At 38.3% G+C, this 25,880-nt stretch overlaps 1 protein-coding gene across 4 annotated transcripts in view; it reads right to left on the reverse strand.

The window, feature by feature from the left end:
• Nucleotides 1-25,880, reverse strand: part of GRM5 (glutamate metabotropic receptor 5) — a 260,905-nt gene that overhangs the window by 77,254 nt on the left and 157,771 nt on the right. The gene's annotated exons all lie outside the window — the stretch shown is intronic.

Genomic DNA, 25,880 nt, shown 5'->3' on the forward strand with positions numbered 1-25,880 from the left:
CTCTACATATATGCTTTGATTTTCTGTATCTTATTTTTTAAATTTAAGTCCATAATTTAGTTCAATAAATTAGTTCCCTAATTTAGTTCTGTGCTTACACTATTCTAGATATTTCATAAAAGCTTATGATAACATTTCTGTAACATTACAAAAACTGAGGAAATCAAATCTGTTTGTCAAATGATAAAAATGTAATCTTTCTTTCAAAGCTAGACACATATAATATGTTGAATCCATATCTATGTTGCCAAGCAGCAGTTTACAAGTAAGAAAATGTAAATATAAAGTAAGTATCAGAGGCAAAATGAGATCTATGCCGTAGCAGACCTCTGAGCCATGTTGAACAATGAATGTATTTTCTTGAATGAGAGCATCAAGAGATATTCTCTGTTCCACTGGCATAAAAGATATTAAGGTCACAGACTTACTTTCCTAACTACAAGAAGGATGAGTAAAGGTAAAGTAAGAAATGAGTATGAAAATGAGTAAAATTAGTGCCTGAGTGACTTTGGAGCACAAAACCAAGCAGAAACCACTTGGGAACTTTTGGTCATGATGACATGTCTCAGTAGCAGGGTTCATGAGTAAAGTTATGTCATTTAAAAATTGTGATAATAGGCTGGCAGAAACCCTGTTTTAAATAGAATAAGGATAAAAAAGAAAGGGTTTATTTTGCTTATACATATATTTTGCCACGAATTTACACTAAATTTCTTGCAGTATTCAGAAGTACCTAACAATAGTAAACCAATGGACTTACTTGACCTTCTCAAAGAAAACACACAAGAAAAATGCTCCATGTAGTCAAAATCTGCTATCACAGAAATCAAACACTAACTTTTTCAGTGGCTACAAAAAAGCAGAGGAAATGAAACAATGAGAATTAAAAAGAAGAAACATAATCCCCAATTTTCCACCTTGAGGGACATTTAAAGCTTAGTAGAAATAACCTGCATGACAATTTTGATTCATTTCTGTTTCAAAATCCATTTGAATATGTTTTCCAGGCCATTTAATCCCAATCAATTTGCAACAAAGCTGTTGTGACTTTTCTTACCAGCTAACCCTTTCAGCAAAATTCTGGCTCATAATAAAAAACCTGTTAGTTTAGATATTTAAAAAGGTTTTATTGATCTTTTGAATGCAACTCTGTGATAATTAAATAAAAATTGATTATTTCAGCTATTTCTTTTGACAATTTTTAAATGCATCTTCTTTAAAGTAGAATAAATTTTACCATAAGGTCACTGTTCTTTTATTTACTTCCTTTTTTTACTCCATGTTAAACTGTCCTGCTTGTTCTTAATAAGACAGAATAAGTTCACTTATTTCCCTTTGTCAATCTCAGACTGAAGTATGAGAACATCAGCAAAGGATGCCAAATTTTCATTAGATGATGTTTCTTAATCTGTCATATTCATCATCCTGGCAAGAATATATGTTTTTACTAATTAAAAGGAAACAAATATTTATCATCAGAACTTTTTTGGCTTTACCCTTTCCTGTAAAGTAACATTTTGATATTGTTTTTTAATAAAACCGTGCCTGAAGCAGTTTATTAATTGGGTTAGAAAGTGTGAATGGACATGACTAAACAATTTGCTGGTTAGACCTTTAAGCTGGGAGAAAAGGGACTTTAAGAACATTTTGGTAGTTTCTATGTAGTAGAACAGAAGCAGTGAGCAGACAGAGGTAAGCAGCTCTGAATAATTGCTGAGGACCTTACTGACAGCTCAGTTCGATTTCTATCCTGACTGGGAAGAGGGAGGAGCCAAATATGCTTTCCAGGATGGAGAGCAAAATGGAGGGTTGTGCAGCCACAACCTCATGGTGTCTGATTTGTTGCATGTGAAATGACGGCAGTACTGTACTACAAATGGTTGCTTAGCATATTTCTCCAGAGATATGTCTCTCGCCATTAAGCTGTTAGTCCATGTATCCCTTTCCCCTTGGTAGTACCTTGTGAATCTCTTGGCCTATATCAAGCAAATTCAATAGACTTATACTGGTCTCAAAGATATGAAGTTTGAACAAACACTGTGAAAGCCAACTGCTGGAGAGAGGGAAGCAGGTATTTGCTCTGAATATACTGTGCAAGGAAACACCGCTGCCACTGAAGCTGCTTATGTAGTCTGTGAGCTTACCCAGTAAGGCATTTGGACAATTCATAGAAAAACGAGCTTCTCCAGTGCAGTGGGGCAGAAATTTAGCAATGTATTGTTGCAGTTGCGTTAGGGTGGTTTTGGTTCTCGTGAGTCTATGGTAGGGACAGGAAAGACACTAGGGAAATACTGTTGGGTAAATAAGGAAAAATAAAGCTTAGCTTGAAAAAGTACTGCTTGAAAAGATAGAGGTACATCATAAGGGCAGAACAACAGTCCATGTGTTACAGATGGGTAAGTAGGGACCGCGGTATGCAGACTGCATGGCACCCGGCCATGAAGAGTGACAGTTGGAAACACAACTACATCATCCTCTGAGACAGAAATATCAGAAGTCAGCAGAAATCAACAATACTTTTGTCAAACTAGTTGTGTCATGGGAAGTAAAAGTAGGTCTAAGTGGCAAATGTGGCCAGGAAAGCCAGAATATTGGTGTAGGCAAGCAGCAATAACTTTGGGCCTGAATAAGCAGAACAAAATTTTCCTTAAATGAGTAGATCATATATTGAATTATGTCTTTCTTCTTTGTCTTTTTTTGACCTCGCCCCAAAAGTGGAACTGTAGTAAGTAATATAACATGGGAGAATGTAAAACGAAGACCATAACGTGAGATAATGTAAAATGAATTAATACTGTGACAAAGAAATGACAAGTCATCGCAGAGGTAGAATTTTTCAGGAAAGAATCTAGTGATACACAGAAACCAGTTTTACTTTGATTCCATTCCAGCTTTTATGCAGTTTAAACCGAGTGGGAAAGGTTTTATAATTTGGGAGGAAATACCCTACTACAAAACGCTATCATGTTACAAAGTGCGATTGTAACTGAGGTCTCATGCAGGTGGCTCCCCCTAATGTTCAGGACAACGATGTCATGAGCAAGAAACTGTTCATCCTCCTCCAGATTACACAGATATTTGTCTGGGATTTTTTCCACTGTTTCTGATGGTAAATCAGAGTATCCATAAGGCTGGAATAGTCTAGGGTGTTACAACTGTCTTTCAACCCACACGGCATTAGTGTTAAAAGGGGTGTGAAGTATCACTCCAATGAAAAAAAACCTTCAACACGTAGCAATTTGTGAAGATAATTTCACAGCTGTCAAAAGTTTTGAAATTTGCCAATATTCCTATGCTTGATGCTAAAATAGGATTAACCTATTACTCTGTTTTGTGACATTTGAGGTTTTTATTTTGAGCTCGTACCCTTAAAATCTTTGCTATGCTGCAGACCATCCATCCTTATATAGACTTAGATGAGAATCTAATCACTTTTAGTGGGATAATCCATCTGATATCTTTAATGAGAAATGCAATTAGTGGCAATAATGGTGAGAGTGCACTAAGGATTTGGGACCTTACGCTTGAAGTCTCTGTAGGTTAAGAACTTAAGACTCATGCTTGTCTGTATTTGTCGCACATCTATATTTATATCCATCTATATTTTTATAAGACTTTTAACCAATTAAATAGCTCATAAGAAAGAAAGTTGAGGAAGAGGTGTGGGGAAGTGAAGAGACAAAACTGTTTTAACCATCACTTTCAGGAAAAAAGAGAAATCAACAAGTTCTTTTCCAGTAGGAACTTGTTTCAAAATAGACTCAGCAGCTGGGGTCTGACACAGCTGAAGATGTCTTACATTTCTTGACAAAAGGTTTGTACAGGAAATTTCAGCACTTAGTTTAAGTGAGGATTGCCCAACTCAAAAAGACTGCTGAAATGTAAAGACTGCCTTATCTAAGGTGCTTATGTTAGTCACAGAAAGTTTAGTCTGATAAAACAGTTTTTAAGATAGTTTAGTGTTATTCCAAAATTGTGTTGCCTGTGTAAGGGGAAAGAATTGTGAAATAAGATTAAAAAACCCTTAAACGTTGTTCCTCAAAATAAAAATATAACTTTAAGTCATAGAAAAAAATCTGACTGCTTAATCCTCTGAAATTCAAATTTTCATGCTCTGTGCAGTGAAAAGCGCCGAAGGTTTTATTGCTTTTAAATGGCAAAAATGAAGAGAATGTTAGTATGAAGAACTGTTAAAAATGGGAGGAGGGAAAGGAGAGGGGAATCATGAAAATACACAAATAGATGTCATTTTCCTAAACTAGGGCAATGCTTCCCAGACCATGAGATATGAGCACAACAACCCAAACAAATAAATTCTCCTGATGTACACTCTCAGTGGGATCTCTTCTGACTTTATTAAATTTGGATTATAAAATTGGGAGTTATTGATCCAGAACATTGCATGTACAACATCCCCATGTTACTCAGAAAACTACACTTAGTTTTGCTATAGCATCAATATTCTGTGTCAAGAACAACAGAAAAAAAAAATAATTAGAAGTTAAGCTGCTGACAGCAAAATAAAACATGAGGCTTTGATCACAGCTAATGTGATAGCAAAAAGACAGAGAGCATCTGGAATGTAAGGGAGGTTTTAATTTGATTCTCTTCTGTTCATGGATTTCTTGGTGTTTTCCAGCAGATTGCTGTCAGCAGTCTTGGGACACTTTCATGGGATTGTGTTTGGCAGCAAAGACTTGGATCATTCCCTGAACAAAATTAACATTATAAGGTATAGTTTTTACTCAGCCAACCAAACTAATACAACCAACAATATTTAATTCTCCTAGGTTTCTGCTTTGGCTCAAAGCACAACACTGCCAGTGGCTCCTAGAATAGACAGCAGAGAATTCCTTTTTCATTTTAATTTAGGCTTTGCTGATCTTCAAAGTATTCCTGCAGGGAAGGAGGTCTTGGCTGTAAAAGCACACACAAAAAAAGTGAATTTAATAATAACACAAGACTGCATCCACAGTGCCAAACTGAAAAAAACATAATTCAGGAACTATCAAACTGGAACTTGACGGCATATGTGAATGGAAATAGGAAGAAAGCAATAACTGAAGGCATGAACCACAGAAAACAGTTAAAAAAAAAGAAGAAAAGGAAGAATATTTACAGTGAAAAATATAAGAAAACTACTGCAGCTAGTTCTATGAGAGGGATAATTTTACTTTATTCTCTAGGATGCTTGTAAACACCAAATGGCAACAGTGAAACATTCAGCAAAGAAGTAGCAGCAGTGCCAAATCCAAATTTAAAAAGCAACTGAGGCACTGGAATAGGTTGCCCAAGGAGGCTGTGAATGCTCCATCTTTGGCAGTGTTCAAGACCAGGTTGGACGAGCCCTTGGGTGATATGGTTTAGAGCGAGGTGTCCCTGCCCATGGCAGGGGGTTTGGAACTTGATGATCTTAAGGTCCTTTACAACCCTAACTATTTTATGATTCTATGATTACAGAAGTACTATTTTTATTAGCAAATACATGGCAGAGGTGGTGTTAAAGAAATAGGTTTAGAGAGCTGACTATGGTCATTGAGCACCCTTCAAGTGACTTATCTCTTGTGTTTCACCTTCCTTTAACATCACATATTTTACCAACATCTATTGCTTTTGCAATAGCCATGTAGTCTGCCATGGAATGGCATGATGCCATCATGCCATCTCTTTGATCCAGTGCCCTTTTCTAAACATGTCAGGTTTTGCATGATGTTAATTGTTTTCACCATTCCTTGATGTTTTGTTGATCTAGTAACACATTAGAATCGTAAAATCATAGAATAGGGTTGGAAAGGATCTTAAGATCATCTAGTTTCACCCTCCCCGCCATGGGCAGGGACACCTCTCACTAAACCATGTCACCCAAGGCTCTGTCCAAACTAGCCTTGAACACTGCCAGGGATGGAGCATTCACAGCTTCCCTGGGCAACCCATTCCAGTGCCTCACCACCCTCACAGTAAAGAACTTCAGAAGAACTTAAGAAGCTCAGCCTATTAAAATCAATCTCTCAGTAGGGCTGGACATTCATTAGATTTGAGGACTCCTTGGACTTGAGAATTCATAATCAAGAAGCTGTCCTTTTAGGTTTTTTTTTGTTTGTTTTTTTAAAGGCTCATTCTTGACAAAGATTTCTACTGACATATAGGTGTGCTATGCAAGATGCTGATTCATTAGAACCATTTGCAAAAGTGCTGTAGATTTGATTTAGATGTCTTTTAGAAACCAATTGTAATTTCATTCATTAAAATTGCCTACTTTATTATAACTTAATTCAGGGCATGAGAACTAAACTTCTTGTCCTAGTATTTTATTCTGTCCTTTGAAACATCTGCTATGACTGACTAAAGTGATGGACTGTGCAAACCCTTAGGTGAACCTGAATAATATATAATATCTTCTTTACGCAGCAATGTGTTTTGAGAACCTAAATGAAATCTAGCAGAAGTACATTTGCTTTCTCTTTTTAATAAAAAAGTGAAAAGGACCTAGTTTCAAGTCTATAGGCCTCACTTCCATTGAAATAAATGTCAGGCAGTAAAATTCTGTCTCATTTCATAAAAAGATTTGAGATTCTGTGAACTTTCTAACAGACATAATTTTCTCTCCTGTCTCTTAAAAGGCACATGGTCCTATTGGTTTGGTTTTTGTTGCAGGGTACAGTGAAGCAGCAGTTCATGACTGTGGCCTCTAAGGCATGAAATAATTAATAGCTGCCTAAGGTATCGAACAGTGGGACTCCAGCTTTCTATGAGATAAAATCAGAAATATATTTAATTTCTGAGTTTATGTCTAAGTTAGTTTTCCTAGTCTTATTTTATGTAACTAGAAGTAGATCCAGAAAGGAACTTTATGAAGAATCACTCACTGTAAAGAAATAAGACTGCTGGTCCCTATTTTCATCTTTTGTATAATGACTATTTCACACAAGCTACAACTCCAGTCCTGCCAGAAGAGCCAAATATCCAGCCAACATCCCTTTGTATGCCATTCAGGCATCCTTTTCACTGAGGATTTAGTGTTCTATCCCCATCCCATAGTCTGCTTCTGAGGATGTACACCAGACTGGATAAAGGAAGTGAGATGAAATCCTCTTAATTTTTCTTTCAAATCTAGCTTGGGTTGAGAGTGTTAAGTCCAGTGTCCCTTGGACTGTGCTTTCTCTCTGCTGGTCAAGTGCTGTAAACATTAAGCTATTACATGAAAGGCAAGCATTGTCTCTAACTGCCTGCCTTAGCAAAAGTTGTAATGGTGACTGGTTTTCTTTTTTTGGATCAGTCCTGAAACTCTTAGCTTTTCTATGGCACATTCCCTAATTAAACCTGTGAGAGAACTGAGACACAGGAATGTCTAGTTGCAAGTCTCCATGTGGGCATGGGGTATTAGGACTGTGTTCAGATCTATGGCAGTGTATTGATATGCACTGGAGAAGCCTAATAGAACAGACATGGGCCTCTCCTACCTCTCAGGTCAGTGGTCAGGCAGAACATGGAGGCCAGCAGGGTAAGCAGCAAGTGTCTAATCCTGCTTGCAACCCCTGAAGCCCAAAGGGCTTTGGTCAGTTTGAAGTCACAGGAAGCATGGTACAATAACACAAGACCAGAATAAAGGTAATGAAGAGAATATTACTCCCTCTCTATATATAGATAAGGAATGATTATACCTTAAGACTCTGATTCGTTCTTCTACTGGGCTTTTCCATACTACTCTGCTGATATTTAGGGGACTTTCACACATAGCTTAACTAACTGATTTAATCAAAACTGGTAGGATTCCTCCTGTGAAATGCAGTCTGTAAGCAGTGTGAAACCATCATACCAACTCTGTTCTGTCTTCCATCTTGGCCATATGAAGGAACACAGTGAGCAATAAAACAGCAAGAATAAGGTCAACGACTGCAAGAAAGCAAATGCATTATTAAGTAAGGAGTTATATCTGGGGAGCAAGGATAAAGCTAAAACCACTGCTCAGCTTGGAGCTGCAGCAAGAAAGTTCAAACACCTAGTATGATCTGAAGTCCTTGTAGTCAATTCAGCTTAACTTGACATTTCTGAAAACTGCAGTATGTATTATATTCATCATTGCTAAGGTTTAACTCAGCTAATTCTCAAACATGAGGAAACCTGGGTTTACATCTCTGTGCAACATAGCAGGAATCTCACTAATATTACTGCTAAAGATTTGGCCTCAGATGTGAATGAGCCTGTGACAATCACCAGGCCTGTGAAATATAGTAGCAGGTAAACACTTGTTATGAGAACAGCAAAATAACTTCCATAAAATGTGTGATTTATACTAAAATTCCTTTATTCTTCTGTGTATAGTGACATGGCATAGCAACTAAAGAACTCACCCAGATTCAATTATTGGACTTGCAGTCCCAGCCTGGAAGCAAGGTGTTAGGGCTGTAAACAGGGGTTATAAGCAATGTTCCATTTACTTTAAGTACTGTCTACAATGCCTGACCAGACACTTGGAAATGAGTGGTCACAGCATGCACTGCTGGAAGCACTAGAGTGAGGATGGTCTCACAAGTTGATTGTTACAAAAGGAGCATTGGGAGAGAAAAGAGCAATGATGATTCCAATCAGTGCCTCATACTCCCAGAATAACCCATTCCTAAATAAGGCTACTTAAACTTTCACTACAAATGAAGTAACAAGAGCTAAAAATGGAAAGTAGAAACTGCAAGGTATATGCAAGATATCCTTTTCAAGGAGAACTCACCATGTGCTGAGAATGAAAAAGAATACATTGCAATGGAAGCTTGCCACTCATGCTTTGGACAGAATGCAGGAAAACAAAAGACGGCTCCTACTCAGGATCTTGGAAAAAGAAAAACGTCCCAGATCAAATAAAATTATGGTATAACATTAAATTGTTATACCATTATTGTACTGTTAATTGCTCAGTGAGTTGGCAAGCAGCATCTTCAGGGGCATAGAGCAGTGAGTGGGTTAAACAAGTAACTCTGTGAGCTGACATGAGGGGACACTGCTAGCCAGAGTGCAGTCCCCAAGTCCCTGTTATTTGTTTGGTGGCAGTGCACAGGAATCTCAGCAATGGACCAGCACTGTGGTATACTAAGTGCTACACAACTGGTGAGTGAAAATACAGCCATGTTTCAAACAGTCTATGATAGGAGGAGAGAAGGTTCTTGAGGAGATGAGAAAATAGTTACAGGGATTCTCTGAAATGTTAGGTCAGAAAAGGTAGCAATGCAGGACTGCCACTTAGTATGAAATCCCTTCCCAGATATAGATGTTTCAGGTACCTGACTTAGTTACACTTTCAGAGGCTGATAAGTAGTGTCATGGAAAGAACAGTAAGTCTGTGCGACGAAGTAGAAAATATGAAGATGGATGAATGCAGATGAGTTTGGAAAATGTCCTTTCTGTAGCTCAGCTACATGCCACTGGTCATTCTGGTGCACTGCAGTTCATTAAAAGACCAAAGAGCTGGCCTCACAATTTTTGCAAAATCACCTACTTGGGAGCTGTAATTCTGATTTCACTTAGATTCACCTCATCAGTCAGCTTGTTTCCTTTATTCTGATTTAGGAATCAGACTGGATTTATTTAAGGCATGGATCTGTTAAAGTAATACTGAGTTAACTAGGAAGATAAGGAAGCAATTAGTCCTTCAGGTAGTTGTAATAAATTAGATGGTACTTTACAGCTTAGCTTTCTGTTTTAACATAGAAAAATCTAAGGAGAGCAACCAAAGAGACTAAATTTGGTTTCCTGTCAAACTCCTGATGCAACATATCAACTTTCAGCCAACCAATTTTGAAACCAAACACTTTATTTAAAAATAAAATCCTGACAAACCATTTAAATGAGAAGCTTATAAAGGGTGTCCCTATTTGAAGCATTAATATGACAGTTTGACTAACGGCAAAGTAACTTGTGCTCTGAATTCTATTCACATTCAGTTGAACTTGATTCCTCTTATAAGTATCTGATATTTGATGAAACAGTTTAAAATTATCGTAACCTATGAGAAAGAATATTTTGAACCCAAGTTATAAAAAAAGAGAATGTTGCAATCTATGCAAATAGAGTTATTATCAGTGAGCTTATTCTTTATCCCCCAGGATAAAACTGCAGCAACTGAAAAGAAATAATAAAAATCTAATTTATAGCTTTTCTTTACTCATAGCTAATTGATATTAATTTCTCATTTACTGGCCAGGTTGGATGGGGCTTAGAGCAACCTGGTCTAGTGGAAGGTGTTTCTGATCATGGCAGGGCGATTGGAACTAGATGACATTTAAGATCTCTGCCAATCCAAACCTTTTTGTGATTCTGTGATTCTATTATTCTATGATTTTTATTTATTTTTCTTCTTTTCTATCTCTCCTCAGCTTCATCCTTTCACTGGGAACACAGTTCAATACTCTCCCAGTCTGCCAACTCAAATAAAATGATTTTATATAGCCTTCCTGTTATATAGGATATTAATTGTTTACTTAATGAGCTTTCCCCATTCCAGTCTCAGTAGATCTCCGTGAACCAAAAGCCTAGCAGCCTCTGCAGGGCTGGTTTTCAGTGTTTCTCTGATTGGAGAAAAATAATGCATTTTAGGTGACCTGCCTCTTCTCTGAAGCTTTTTCAAATACAACTGAAATCAATAGGAAGAATGTAATTGGCTTCAGAAGTATCTACTATCCAGTCTTCTGTGAATTCACACTCTTTTCAGAATGGGTGCTTTAAAACTGGTGACAATTTAAAATTCATTATTTCAAAATTCGTTTCATCACTGTATAAGCTCTTTTAAATTTCCATTGTAGGAAAATGAATTCCTATTTAATGATTCATAGAATCATAGAATAGTTAGGGTTGGAAAGGACCTTAAGATCATCCAGTTCCAACCCCCCTGCCATGGGCAGGGACACCTCGCTCTAAACCATATTACCCAAGGCCTCGTCCAACCTGGCCTTGAATACTGCCAGGGATGGAGCATTCACAACCTCCCTGGGCAACCCATTCCAGTGCCTCACCACCCTAACAGGAAAGAACTTCTTCCTTACATCCAATCTAAACTTCCCCTGTTTAAGTTTTAACCCATTACCCCTTGTCCTATCACTACAGTCCCTAATGAAGAGTCCCTCCTCAGCATCCTTATAGGCCCCCTTCAGATACTGGAAGGCTGCTCTGAGGTCTCCACGCAGCCTTCTCTTCTCCAGGCTGAACAGCCCCAACTTTCTCAGCCCATCTTCATACGGGAGGTGCTCCAGTCCCCTGATCATTCTCGTGGCCCTCCTCTGGACTTGTTCCAACAGATCCATGTCCTTTTTATGTTGAGGACACCAGAACTGCACACAATACTCCAAGTGAGATCTCACGAGAGCAGAGTAAAGGGGCAGGATCACCTCCTTCGACCTGCTGGTCGCACTCATTTTGATTCAGCCCAGGATACGGTTGCTTTCTGGACTGCAAGCACACACTGAAGCTGGCTCATGTTCATTTTCTCATCGACCAGCACGCCCAAGTCCTTCTCCACAGGGCTGCTCTGAATCTCTTCTCTGCCCAACCTGTAGCTGTGCCTGGGATTGCTCCGACCCAGGTGTAGGACCTTGCACTTGGCATGGTTAAACTTCATGAGGTTGGCATCAGCCCACCTCACAAGTGTGTCAAGGTCCCTCTGGATGGCATTCCTTCCCTCCAGCATATCAACCGAACCACACAGCTTGGTGTCATCGTCAAAGTTGCTGAGGGCGCACTCAATCCCACTGTCCATGTCAGCGATGAAGATGTTGAACAAGACAGGTCCCAACACCGATCCCTGAGGGACACCACTCGTTACTGGTCTCCAGCTGGACATTGAGCCATTGACCACAACTCTTTGTGTGCGACCATCCAGCCAGTTCTTTATCCACCGAGTGGTCCATTCATCAAATTGATGTCTCTCATGTTGTTTATGACAAATTATGTGACTTGAACCACATGTCAATACAAACAGTATGTCCTGAGCAATGTCATTAAGCTCGGGCTGTACCTAGATGTGGTACAGCTATGACGAGGACCTCCCTTTATAGAACACCTTTATTTGCTCAGTACCATTCATCTTGTCTGCATGGCACTTCACTGATGGATTTAAAGGGTAGGAGATGTATTTGCAGTCAAGAATGCTGCCACAAACTTTTCTGGATAGAAGACAAGGAGGCTTGTTCACACACTCCTTCTCACAATATGGTCCTATCAGTTTGACTCATTCCCTATGTCAACAAGCCTTCATGGATTTGGAGCTGACACTACTTTTGTAATGTTGTATAATGTCACTTCTTGTAGTTGTGTTTCTTTTGGACCGCATAAAAGGATTCCATTCTGAGTGAGTTCCAAGTGAGAATTGCTCTCTGATGCTTTCCTGCTACTCTTAGATCAGAGTCGGCTGAATCGCACACCCCGGCTCCATATATCAATTTCTTTTCTACGTCAGCAAGTTTGTTGTATATTAAACATTATATATATCTTTAAAATAGCAAGTTTATACACGCTGACCATGCTGATTATTGGAAACAGCACATATACTGACAGACCTATCTGGAATTCTCCTTGTACAATGAATTCTTACTTTAAAAAAAGGTTTCTGTTCATTAAATTCATTGACATTCTACAAGATGAGAATTCATTTTTTCAATAGCCATTATTACCTCAATCCTTCATAAATTAGATTTATTTGGAAAAAAAAACTCAGTCAAAACCAAGCTCAAAGTAAAAACTTTACTTTCTCAATTACCTTATAGTGGTAGCTGAGTTTCTGAAATAGTAAATCTCCCTTTTTGTCAGCAAATTAGCCATGATGTTTTTCTCCCTTCTTGACACCTGAATTTACCTAAGCTCAAATTTGCTTACAAAGAGGAAAATTCTGTGCCTTTGGACTGTTATGCCACTCTGACTGAAACAGATACAACCACAGCTCTAAGTGCTCAAAAATTTACCCATCAATAATACAGGATATAGGAAAATGATTAAAACTTATGCAATGATTTCTGGATTTAGATTTGTTTCTTAAAAATAGTAACATCGTACCAGGAAAATTCCTGATCCTCATGTTATTATGTATATTAAATTTCATATTTCTGATGCCATTTTATAAGGGGAAAATATTTTTGAAGGGTTTAATATCATTTTTATGTATACCTTTGCTTAGAAGTTTTTTTTCTATTTATGGGAAAAAAATCACATACTTCAGTTTTGCACATAAATCTAATAGTTTATTTTTGGCAGTTCTTTGTTTTTGAATCTAGTTTCTATGTTTTATAAAGTCAAACAGACTGAAACTGAGCGCGCTTGAACACCTGTAGTTACAAACTTGAGGTGTTGTTGCATGATCCACATCATGGTAGAGGAGACTCCCAATGACTCAAAATGAGCTATAGAAGAATTGGTTTTAAATTTTGCTGTTACAAACTGTAGATTATTGTTTTAAAGTATATCATTTAGGTATAATTGAACACTTGAGACCTCACTTCAGTGGCGGCTGAATCATAGAAATAATTGCAATAGTCAGATTAGCAAGAAGTGCGTTAGTAAAGCAACTCTGGGAGTCCTGTGACTTCATAAGCTAAGTAGAACAAAGAATTTGATTAGAAAGTTCCAATCAACACTTGTGGGAGATTGTACAGGAGTTCTGTGAGAAGATTCATATTGCACGTAAAACTGAATGTTTCATTAGTAATAGTCCTTGCATTTTTTGATACTAAATATTATCAGAGCAGGTGGTTGAGTAGGAGCAGACCTTGTAGGACAGCAGTAGTGGTATCCAATCTCAGCATAAAACTTATACACTCAGGTTTGTCTATGTAAATGTCTACATGTGAATTAGATATCCTGTTGTGGTGAATCAACATCAAAGGACAATTCTCTTGCTTAAGCAGAAATATCTGGTGTCATTTTAGATGTGGTGAGATATCCTGCCTGACTCCCTTCTGCCACTCCAGAAGGGTGAATGTTTCTCACAGGTCCTATGCCATACCTGACATGCTCGTGTAGGTGTTTTATATATCTTAGAGGATCTTAAGTAGCTCCAGATACCAATGTATAAACAACTGAATTGTGCTTTAGACTCTCAGTATATATTGACTAAAGTTCAGTTCAGTTGCTTGAGCAACTTCAGTTGGAGGTGCTTAATCTGGAGATCACAGTATCACAGTATCACAGTATCACAGTATGTTAGAGATTGGAAGGGACCTCAAAAGATCATCTAGTCCAATCCCCCTGCTGGAGCAGGAACACCTAGATAAGGTTACACAGGAACGTGTCCAGGCGGGCTTTGAATGTCTCCAAAGAAGGAGATTCCACAACCTCCCTGGGCAGCCTGTTCCAGTGTTCCGTCACCCTCACTGAGAAGAAGTTTCTTCTCAGGTTTTAAGTGGAACCTCTTGTGTTCTAGTTTGTGCCCATTTCCACTTGTCCTATCATTGTTTGCCACTGAGAAGAGCCTGGCTCCATCCTTGTGACACTCCCCCTTTATATATTTATATACACTAATAAGGTCACCCCTCAATCTCCTCTTCTCCAAACTATAGAGACCCAGCTCCCTCAGTCTTTCCTCATAAGGGAGATGCTCCACTCCCTTAATCTTAGTTGCCCTGCGCTGGACTCTCTCCAGCAGGTCCCTGTCCTTCTTAAACTGAGGGGCCCAGAACTGGACACAATATTCCAGATGCGGTCTCACCAGGGCAGAGTAGAGGGGAAGGAGAACCTCTCTCGACCTACTAACCACCCCCCTTATAATACAACCCAGGATGCCATTGGCCTTATTGGCAACAAGGGCACAGTGTCGGCTCATGGTCATCCTGTTGTCCACCAGGACCCCCAGGTCCCTCTCCCCTACACTGCTCTCTAACAGGTCGTTCCCCAGCCTATACTGGAACCTGGGGTTGTTCCTGCCCAGATGCAGGACTCTACACTTTCCCTTGTTATATTTCATCAAGTTATTCCCCGCCCAGCTCTCCAGCCTGTCCAGGTCTCGCTGGATGGCAGCACAGCCTTCTGGCGTGTCGGCCACCCCTCCCAGCTTAGTGTCATCAGCAAACTTGCTGATAGTACACTCAATTCCCTCATCTAAATCACTGATGAAGATATTAAATAATACTGGTCCCAGTACTGACCCTTGAGGCACTCCACTAGATACAGGCCTCCAACTAGACTCCGCCCCATAGACTACAACTCTCTGGCTTCTCTCCTTCAGCCAGTTCACAGTCCACCTCACTACCCGATCATCCAGACCACACTTCCTCAATTTAGCCGCAAGGATGCTGTGGGAGACCGTGTCAAACGCTTTGCTGAAGTCATTGAGATACAAGAAAGATATTTAAAAGCTATCTGGACATGATCCTGGACTACTGGCTAGAGGTGGTCCTGCTTGAGCAGGGTGTCAGACCACATCATCTTCAGAGGTTCCTTTGCAACCTCAGGCATTCTGAGATGCTGTGGTTAGTGTAGTCAGATACATTAAAAAGTATGTCATTCTTTTCATATGCCTCAGGAGTAAAGGTAGAGTCTGAGGTAAGAATACAGAGACCAGAAACCTTCAGAACACAGTAGATGGTAACACTGGCTTACAAGACAATGCACTCTTAACCCAAGCTCTTAACTTGTTTCTGATGAAGTAGTAGGAGTTTGGAGGAAGCAGATTAGAGACTACAGGCTGCAGAGGTGGTGCTGAAGCTGTGTCAAATGTGATGAAGAAAGCTGAAGGTTTCTGAATGGTTTTGAGTCTTAGCTGTATGCAGTGTATTATGAGTTGAAATAATTGAGTCTAGAGGCAAGAAAAGCTTATTAAAATTAAGGGTAAGTTGGACAGAAATAGGCACAAGAATGTTGGACAGACTGCACTGTATAAAAAGCCAATGCATTCACTTATATTATGTGTTAGTGTAGAAGCTGTCAAACTGACACCCAAGCTGTGAATGCTGACGAATAGAGCCTCATCCAAGGACCGAGATGGAAGTCAGCCGTGTCCTTCAGCAATTGCCTTAAACCCTCTAGAACCACTTCTGTCTTCGCAGCTTTGGATTTCTTTATCTGACTGCTGTCCCCGTCCTAACCTTGCCACAATACTGGGAAAGGCTCACAGATGATCTCTTTCTATAAGATGAGACAGTGATAAAAGCCTGGAAGACATGAACCAGCTAAAGATACTACAGTCTCCTTCTATCATTCTCTCTATGTCTCGAAACAACCTTAGAAACATTGAGCAACCTAACCAAAACTGATCAGTTTGACAAGAAATGCGACAGAAACCTTGGGACCACAGAGCATCTCCAACCATTAAGTAGGTACGTTTTTAAGTGAGACTAAAATAGGCCCTGAGCATAGCCCTGTTCATTCCCATTAATGATTGTCTTTCAGTATCTCCGTATGTGTGTGTGTATGTGTATGTTTTCTCATTCAGTATCCAGTATGTGACTGTAGTGGGTTGACCCTAGCTGCTGGACAGTGTCTTTATCACAGGGGAGAGAAAATATAGTGAAAGGCTCATGGATCAAGATAAGAACAGGGAGAGATCATTCACCAATTACTGTCATGGGCAAAACAGATTTGACGTGGAGAAATTAGTTTAACTTCTTATGAGTCAAAGAGTAGGATAAAGAAAAATATATCAAAACTTAAAACACCTTCCTCTCACCCCTCCCTTCTTTCCTAGATCAACTTTACTCCCAATTACTCCACCTCCTTTCCCCTGCAATGCAGGGGGACGGGGAATGGGAGCTGTGGTCAGATTGTCACACATTGTCTTTGCCATTCATTTCTCCTTTGCCATGCAAACCCAATACAGGGATAATAACCTGTGCTACATGCATTTGTCAAATACAGGAATGATATGTTCTGCTATTTCATACAATTTTGTCTTAGCACACAGAAACAAAGAACTCCAAGGACATAGAAATGTACTCTGTGCTTTGTGTTTATTCCCAGCATATAGACACCAGAACAGCAATAAAATTGCTCAACTTGAGTCGGAAAAGCATTATGGCTATTGACAAGCAATGACCATGGAAAATATCTTGCTTTGACTCCAAAGTTCCCATATTCAGAGTGCCCATTCTCATACTAATAAGCTGAAAGCTCTTCCAGCTTCTAAGAAAAATCAGGCTATGCATAAGAAGAAGTAAATATATAAAATCATAACACAGTGGGTCGGACCAAAATTACATGGAGATCAGTATGCTGCCTCTGATAATTGCCAGAAGTGGCTGTAAGTATAGTTATCTTCCAACTAATAGTTTATGCTCATTGCCTACTATTGCCAATGTAGCAGCCCTCTGAACCAGATGTGGCATTTGGACCTAATGCATTGAATTGTCACCAATGAGAGTACCTTTCCTGAATTTGTATCATCCTTTTTTATTGCATTGTTTTAGGTTCAAGCATCTTAACTAACTCCCACTAGTCTTACATAGTGTTCCTTTTGCCCACGCAGGAAGCAAGCTAATCCCAAACTCTTTTGCTGCCCTGTGGCTCTAAATGTAATTATGCAATTTTCTTATAGTAGGTTAATATTTTAATGTTATTTACATTTTCTTTGTCACATTTATATGAAAAAATGTTAGGTATAAGTACTGACCATGGAATAAAACTTCAGGTTCAGAAAAAGAAGGCCAAAATAAATTATACTTCACGTTCTTCCCTGCAGTGAAGACAGTTTCTAATGGTCATATTTGTTTGCAGTTATTTCTAAATATAAAGGATCCCATGTTCCTTTTACAAAGCACTGGCATTACAAGTAAGAATCAAAGTTAATTCTCAATATATAATGTTTTAAAGTGTGTTATGGATTATGTGACTTTGTTCAAGAGTGAGAAAATATTTGAAACAATCTCCACTTTTGTTTTCTATGCAGTGCCCAAGAACTGAGCAATGATTTGAATGCATTAAGTCAAGAGAACTTCACTTATTCCCAATTCATTTTTTATTCTAATGTAATGAAACACTTATTCCATTACTTCTTTTTTCCATGGTGCTGGTTATAATAGATTCATCTGTGCTCACTCAAGGTTGACCTCAATGAACATAAACTTTATTCAGTATTGTAAGCAGCAGAGACAATGAAAATACAGAAGGTTGGTCTTCTGAAGAGCTTTGAGCCAAAGAGAATAGCACTCTCATCATTAGACCCTGCAGAAAGCTAATTATCGTTAATCTGGGGTGTTTGGGAACAACATTTTTGTAAACTTAATGCAATTGTTACAATGCAACAAAATCTCAAAGACAAACTGTGAAATTCATACAAAGCCAGTTAAAGGCAGCAAGAAAATCATGGCATATAATTTTCTGTAATTTAGCTAGAAAATGCAGTACATATTATAAATGGACCAAAATAACTTTCATTTTAGGCAGCCTTCTTTTCAAAAAGCAATTACAACTTGTTAGCCTTTGAATTTTGCTTCTCCTTAACAGCATTGAATAGAACATAGATTTTAACCTCAGAGGTCTAAAATGTTTTGTAGAAGCTTTGTTATAAGGTTGTTCCATGTGACAAATGTCCCCTATTCAATTTTAGAAAAAAAAAACCTTAAGCTCAGTGGTGCATTTTTGATCTTTTATTTCCAGCAGAGACATTCTTCAAATCTTAGCTATTCTTCCATATTGCATAAACCAATATGGTATATAATCATGTCTCAGTTTTGTACGGCAATCTGTTATCACAGACCTTCATACTGACACAGTCCTATTGGATTATATGAAACTCTGCATGGGTAAAAGGGACTGCTTTACAGCAAAAACAGACATTAAAGCAGAAGAAGTAAGAATAACTTTCCTATACAACATATAGGTTGTATGGAGGTTATAGTTTGCAATGCACAATTCTGCATGGAAGTAAACTCAATGGGTACTCAATGGGAAGCTCTCTTATGTCCAGAACCTTGTTTCTCCTTCATTGTCCAGACCAACAAAAAGCAGTGACTCCAGATAGCAAGTTGCAATGACATGGAATAACAAGAAATCAGATTTTCCAAATAATGGGGAGGAAAACACAATAAACAAACTAAAGAACATATTTTCTGGGACACCTAGGGAACTTTGCTAATTTGCACAGGCAGGTTGGAGAACCCTTAACAGTTGATGATAAACAAAAGGTAATAAACCCCTTAAATAAAAGATAATAAAACCTTAAATAAAGAAAAATAAAACCCAATAAGAATTGATGCTGTTGCTTATTCTGCATAAAAAAAGTTCTTTCTTTCACAGGGTACCTATTTTTTAACAGTTCATTTCTTATCTTCTCATGGCATGGGAAGCAGGGGTTATTTCATGACAACCAAGCAGTATGAAATCGGAAGTATGCTGTCTCATTTTTATTGGATTGATGTCCACTCCTGCTACAAGCCGTTCACAGAGTCTCCTAAAAGTCAGTGCAATCTAGTGCTTACCACTGCTCCATTGTTCTGTTACCACCAAATTGGAGAGGAAGAACATGTTGGCAAATCAGTGGGCAAAAAGAAGACTGGGACTCAACACAGCAAGCTTTGTAACACTGAAATATGATTCACCTTTATGATGACACACCTCATTACTTTCTTATTCCTTTTGAGAAAAACAGATTGGGGTTGTACCGTATGTCTTGCAACAATTGATACCCAGTTCTTACAGACAGAACATACTGGTTAAAAAGAGTAGCTGGTCAAAAAGCATTTCCAAAAATAAAAATGATCTGGGGAAAATGGAATGCCTGTAACGTAATGTAAATGTGAAAGTTCATATTTATGTTCATTTGCCCTAGTATAATCAAACAAGGGAAAGAACAATAGCTGAAAAGTTGTAGAATTCTAGTATTATTTTCCTAAGCATAATTCTGTTGCTGCCTTATTTAGTAGAAATGTATTAGAGACCTAACCAGGTAAAAGGCTGTCTGTCTGACACACATCATCTGTTGAACTACTGAGATTAAAGTTCAGCTGCCAGGAATATCCTGCTCATTTTAATAAATGCTCTGTCAACCAGGAAAAATCAAGAAAAAGCAAATATTGAACAGATCTGTCAAATCTGTTCAATTCGACAGATTAGCCAAAACATTAGGGTATATTAAAGGAAATAAAAACATTTATATTTGGGCAAGTACCTTTAATTTTATTTTAGTTTTTCCAATTAGTTTAATTGTATGGTAAAGATTTGTTTTGCCACACAGCTGCTTTGTGAATTAGCATGGTCTTTGTTACAGGTACTCATCAACTGCAAAAGAAAATCACCAGCCAGTTAGGGAAGAGGTCTTAACATTTCTGTTTGATTTTAACATTCCAAGATTCATTTTTCCAGTATGAATTCCCATATATATGGATATAATGTGTATACAAAAAATATATAGAGAGAATGAGTTTAAAGTAGCACAAAGCTTCATTAAATAAAACAAGGGTAATGGTTTATCTGGAACCTCTCCTAGCAAAGTACCATTGACGGTAAAAATGCCTTTGTCCTGTTTAAAGTCCTTCTAGCACACAAAGTGATTTCAAGGGCATCTGAGGACGGTTACCTCTTTGAAGTAATGTCTGGAATCAAAGATCTTTATTTTAAGGTCTGCTTATAACTCAAAAAGTGCATTTTTTAGGTAACCAACTACAAATTCCTTCACTATTACGATAACCTTCAGGAGATAGTTTAGAACCTTGTGTGCTGATACCTGTTCATCAGGCCAGAATTCATGTATCAGTGCCATCAGGTGTGAGAGATTGACCTGAGTCAGACATCTGCACTGCCTCTGCAGACCTGAGGAAGACATCCTCCTCACAGGGTATACCATGGAAGACAGGAGCTGCTTACTGGTCTGTGAAACACTGATGCTTCTGATTCCTCCACTGAGGAGGGAACGGCATCTGTAGTGTTAAGAGATTTAAAGAGCTTGCATCTGGCAAGCTTGCATAATTGCAACCAATGCAATCTGAACAGGACTTTCCTTCGTGACCAGGAGTACAAGACCTACTTATGCTTTGGCAGTGTGAGGAAAAGCTGCTGGAAACGGCCTTTGTGGTTTTAACTGAGTGAGACTTTTGTTCGTGCCATGGACACTTTGGTAACATTTCTTCCTTCTCTTTAAATCCCCATACATAACACGTCACTTTTCGCTCAAGAAGGACAGAAGCTAGAGAGAAGCTATTTAGTGCTAGCACATCACAATGTCACAACACTGCAAATACTTGTTTCAAATATTGATGGTTCTGCAGTTGCTGCCTAACCAATAGAATTTCATTAAAAGTAAAAAGATAATCTAGAAACCACAGAGGCTGCATAATTTTGCAGTAGATGTTGATAATCCTCATTTGTTTTATGACTGTACGGATTTGAGTGGATTATAAGGACAGCTCACTCAGAGAAAGCTTAACCCAGCTGGATGTCATATTGAAACACAGCTTTGAGATGCAACGTCCAAAGGAGATCATAAGTTTTAAACCACACTTCTGCCTCAGACTGTTCTACTGCCTGTTATGAACACACCTCTGCCTATCAGAACTGCAAATCATTATTTCTCAGAAATTTCTGTATTTGCATTAGTCTGTGCCTTTGACATCACTTTGTGTCTGACCTCTGCTATTTCTCAAGCTGCTACTGTAAGGCAAATGATTTTACTTGTGTGTCTCCTTTGATCTTACATCTGAGATCTACAAATGTAATCAAGCGTGATATCAGCATCCCTGTCAATTTGCCAATAGTGACCTGACACACAGCTTCCAAAGCAAAGAGAAAGCAAACATCATTTATTTAAGATATGAAAATATGACTGTAAAATAATTATCTTGGGGTAACTGGTCATAGATATACATCTAAAAGAGATTTCTAACCAAAACATGGTCTTAGACTTTGCCTAGGTTTCCTGAGGCTTCTCTTTCTATTCTTGTCCATTGGTTCTATAAACATAGATATTTATATGTACTCTGATAAATTGTGATGTTCTCACTTCATGTATTTTTTTACCTGTGCAGTACTTTCCATATCAATAATAGCTATTTGATAATTTAAGAATGCTGATAGAAAAGGGTGCTGTGTCGTAACAAGGAATATGTACCTGATAAGGTAATTCTATGACCACTGTTTGTGTGCTTGGTTAGTAAACAGTCAGATTACAGAACTGGGTTAGAAAGTTTTCCTGTGTCAATGCATGGATTTTGCTTTGAAAGAGCTACAAAAAGAGCAAACATAAACCAAGTGCTGGCTAGCCCAAAGGCCATACTCATCTGAAAGACACAAACACCCTTTGCAAACAAGACTTCCTGGTGATAGCCTGGCTGGTCTGAATTTTCAAGTTTTCAGAATCCTTTTCTTTATCCCTGGTATCGTCAGTGGTTTTCCCTATAATTACTTCCAGAGGGAGCAGAAAATATCAGTACAGGAAACAAGACACTCTACCAAAGTAATGATTTCATTTGATACAAAAAGAAAAAGAGATTGGTAATTTTCCAGAAAAATTACACAGGTGATTCATGAGAATCAGGGATTCTTTGGGAAGTCTTTTCCTGTCTCGGTTTCTACAGGTAAGATTGGTCAGCTTCAGAGCTTCTTTTCTGTCTTAAGGTAGATGATATTCAGGGCACCCTCTTCAAATAAGTCACTGTGGTTCAAGTCCTTATTCTTGATTTAGACTAGAAACTCAAGTTTATTTGCAGATCAAATGTAAGTGCTCTGCAATCTTCATTGCAGTTTGCAAAAGGACTCTATTCCTGGGATTGTTTCACATGTAAAAGTCCTGTACATAATTACTGCACCAGAAAGGGAAATTGAGTCAGGCTGATTTTATAGTACAACCAATATTTAGTACATGGTTAATAGAAATTGGTTATCCTTTACAACTGTTCCATACTAGCCAGTAGGTTTGTGATGCAGGTTCCTGCCTAAGGCTGGCAGTGCAGTACTAGCCACTAGGAGGAAAATGTACTTCTCTTTACAGCTTAGAAAACAAACTGAAAGTTTCATGCAATCTCAACAGCTTTCACAATTCAGTGTGATATATAATATAGTGTTAAGCAAGGTTGGAGAATTTCAGAATCTAAAACTTGCAGGATTTCTGTCCAGAAAAAGGTTTGTAATGGGGACAAGACATAAATGTCTAGAGCCTTCTCAAATGCTCTGCAGTCTGCCACAGAAGTGGCAGCTACAACAGAGAGATGGGAGGAATTACTGCTGGGGGCCAGGCAGAGATATCTGAAATAGAATTAAATGTTTTGCATCTAGGTCACCTCTTAGTGACTGGAATGGATAGAGGCTCAAAAGGAGAATATAGGAGGGATAAGAAGTGCTCTGAAATTCTTTAAATTTCATTCTTATTTTCCTGAAGAAATATTAACAGGGCAAGATTCATTTCCCTAATTATAAGCATCTAGTTCTATTTGTGATGCCAAAGTGTATACCACCCCTTTTCCAACTGCTGCTTCAGAAAGAATCAGTGAATCCTGTGTCATGTATTCCAGCTCTGTGAGGATGTCCTGAGTACCTACAATAAGCACATACACTCTTGCCTGCAAATCTGGGGTCTTCATTCCTGGTTACTAAATTCATAATGAACGCATGAATTGCAAATTGTGATTGACCGATATGGTCAAGGGTATTATGTGACAGCTATTTGTGCTCTTACATTTTATAATATGCATTTTTGGTGTAATTCTATCTTCTAGTGGAGGAATATTTATTCTGTAAAATTATTTACTTAATTTGAAATCTGTTTTAGGAGACACAAGAGAGAGATAAACATTTTTTTTCTTAATCTTTCCCATGACTTACTTTATATTTGTTGCATTACCCAAAGTAATGTCCCTGCAGTTTGGAGCTCTGATATTGTCCCTTCAATGTTATGGAAATGGTACTGATTTATACCTTTGGAGAATATGGTCTCTAGTGTCTCATTCTGTGTCACACTCTCACATTCAGATTCTCACACTATTCATGCAAGCGATGGTCCCAAGGACATCAGTATAGGTAATCAAAGAAAAGGTGAGTTAGGATTAATGTGGCAAAGCAAAAGTCTACAAAGCAGATGTCAGTGTCTGATTAATGACTCCCTTACCAGTCATTGGACAGACAGAGAAAAAAGTCTAACCATAATAAGCCTAAAAAAATGTGCTGGGAACAATTGCACTAAAATACAAAATTATACTCTACATTTGTCTGAGGGGATGAGCTGAAACTGCCTAAATTCTGAGGCACAGGAGATTAATCTACCCATTACATCTACTTAAAGAATTTTTAAGATCTGACAATTGCAGTAAGAATGTTTTAAACAGATCAAAATATCTGAGTTTACCTTTAATTTTCTACACCTATAACCACATATACCCTGCCTTCCAGAAATGCAGGTCAGTCATTCTGCTAAAGCCTTTGCAACACCCTCAAAGTTCTACTATTATACTACTTATTGAAAGGGCCCATCATATAGGTTATGTAAGAAATATCTTGTTTTATAGTCCTCATAACTGAAAACCATGACTCTGAGCTGCATACCTGTCCCATTCAATTTCTCTCTCTCCCTGTGCCTCAGTTGCTGGGAAAGTTGGGAAAGGATGGTGGAAACAGGGTGATGTCCCCTCACTCACTCATTCACAAACATTTCTTTGATGAAGCTGTTTAAGGTCACCCCCACTAGTGCAGGGATGAGGGCAACACAGAGGAAGTGTATGGTTTCGCTAGTTGTGCTGCAGACCTCACTTGAATTAAGCTTTAGAGCTACTGCAGTTGTAATGTAGCTGACAACAGCCGTGCCCCCTGCACCCTGTCAGCTCACAAAAATTAAAGAGACAAGTGTTGTCCCTGCATAAATCTATACACAAATAACCCATTTGTGTAGACATGCAGAGTTGGAATGCTTTTCTTCAAAGAAATCCTGCAGTAGGGAGAAAATTCTTCTCTGCCTACTGATTCCTGGAGCCAAATCCACCACATTCTGCCCCAAATCCACACGTTACAAGCAAGAAGACACTATTATGTTTCTCTTTGACAAACGATCCACAATGCAATTTTTTTAATGATGTGTTAACCAGCCCATGATTTAACACTTTCACTATAAATTATCTACACAGTCCTTCTAACAACTATGACTTTCTGTACAGTGGTGATTTTCAGGTGCTTTTTAAAGATCTACAGATTAAAGTACTCAAAAAGGTTTCAAAATCAGGTTGTTATTCATTTTGTCTTCTAAAGGATTATTCAGTTCCAGATGTTCTTTTCCCAGATAAATCAAAGGCAAGGGACCTCTTACTGAACCCTTTTTCCAGATAGAAGGTTTAGATTTTGTGCCATTCATGCTCTTGCGCTAAGGTTAAGAAACTGCTAATTTAGAGAATTACTTATATAAACTCCAATCATATTCTGTTCTTCAAGGGTTCAAAAAATGAATTCATTTCTTTGGCTATCATTTTGTAAAAGAAGTAAAGACAGAATAATGGCAAAAATGATTAGATTTTTTTTCAGAGAGAAAGCAAAGATGTTTTTCTACTTCAGCAGTGCAAATGGGACTCCTGTGTTATTCTGCAGACACTCCTATAGGCTTACATGTATAAAGCATGACATTTGTAATGGTTTGTATATGGCAAAACATTGCTTAGCTAAGGTTCTGTTAATGAGTCTGCTGAACAATACTCTTTTTTCTACTTGTTAACTAAGTGTTTTCCATTCATTTGTTTCCATCAACTTCATTCTTAAATGTCTCTCGCCCAAGCCTCGGGTGTGCCATAGCAGCACAGGGACATCCTGCTACTGTAAGAAGTGACTCTGGTGTCTAAATCTAGAAAACTGGACATTATGATGGCATCAACACATTCTTTGACCATGACTGTTGAGAATATGGTGACCAAACAGGGATCTGTGTTCATCAGCTTATCCATTTCATAGTTGCATTGGGGATATATGCATATATATAATTTCTTCTGCTGTGCCCAGACATTAATAACTTT

This window comes from Neopsephotus bourkii, unplaced genomic scaffold (genome assembly GCF_033783945.1).
Source record: "Neopsephotus bourkii isolate Nb327-2 ecotype Australia unplaced genomic scaffold, CSIRO-AGI_Nbou_v1 NB_1825, whole genome shotgun sequence".
Lineage (NCBI taxonomy): Eukaryota > Metazoa > Chordata > Aves > Psittaciformes > Psittacidae > Neopsephotus > Neopsephotus bourkii.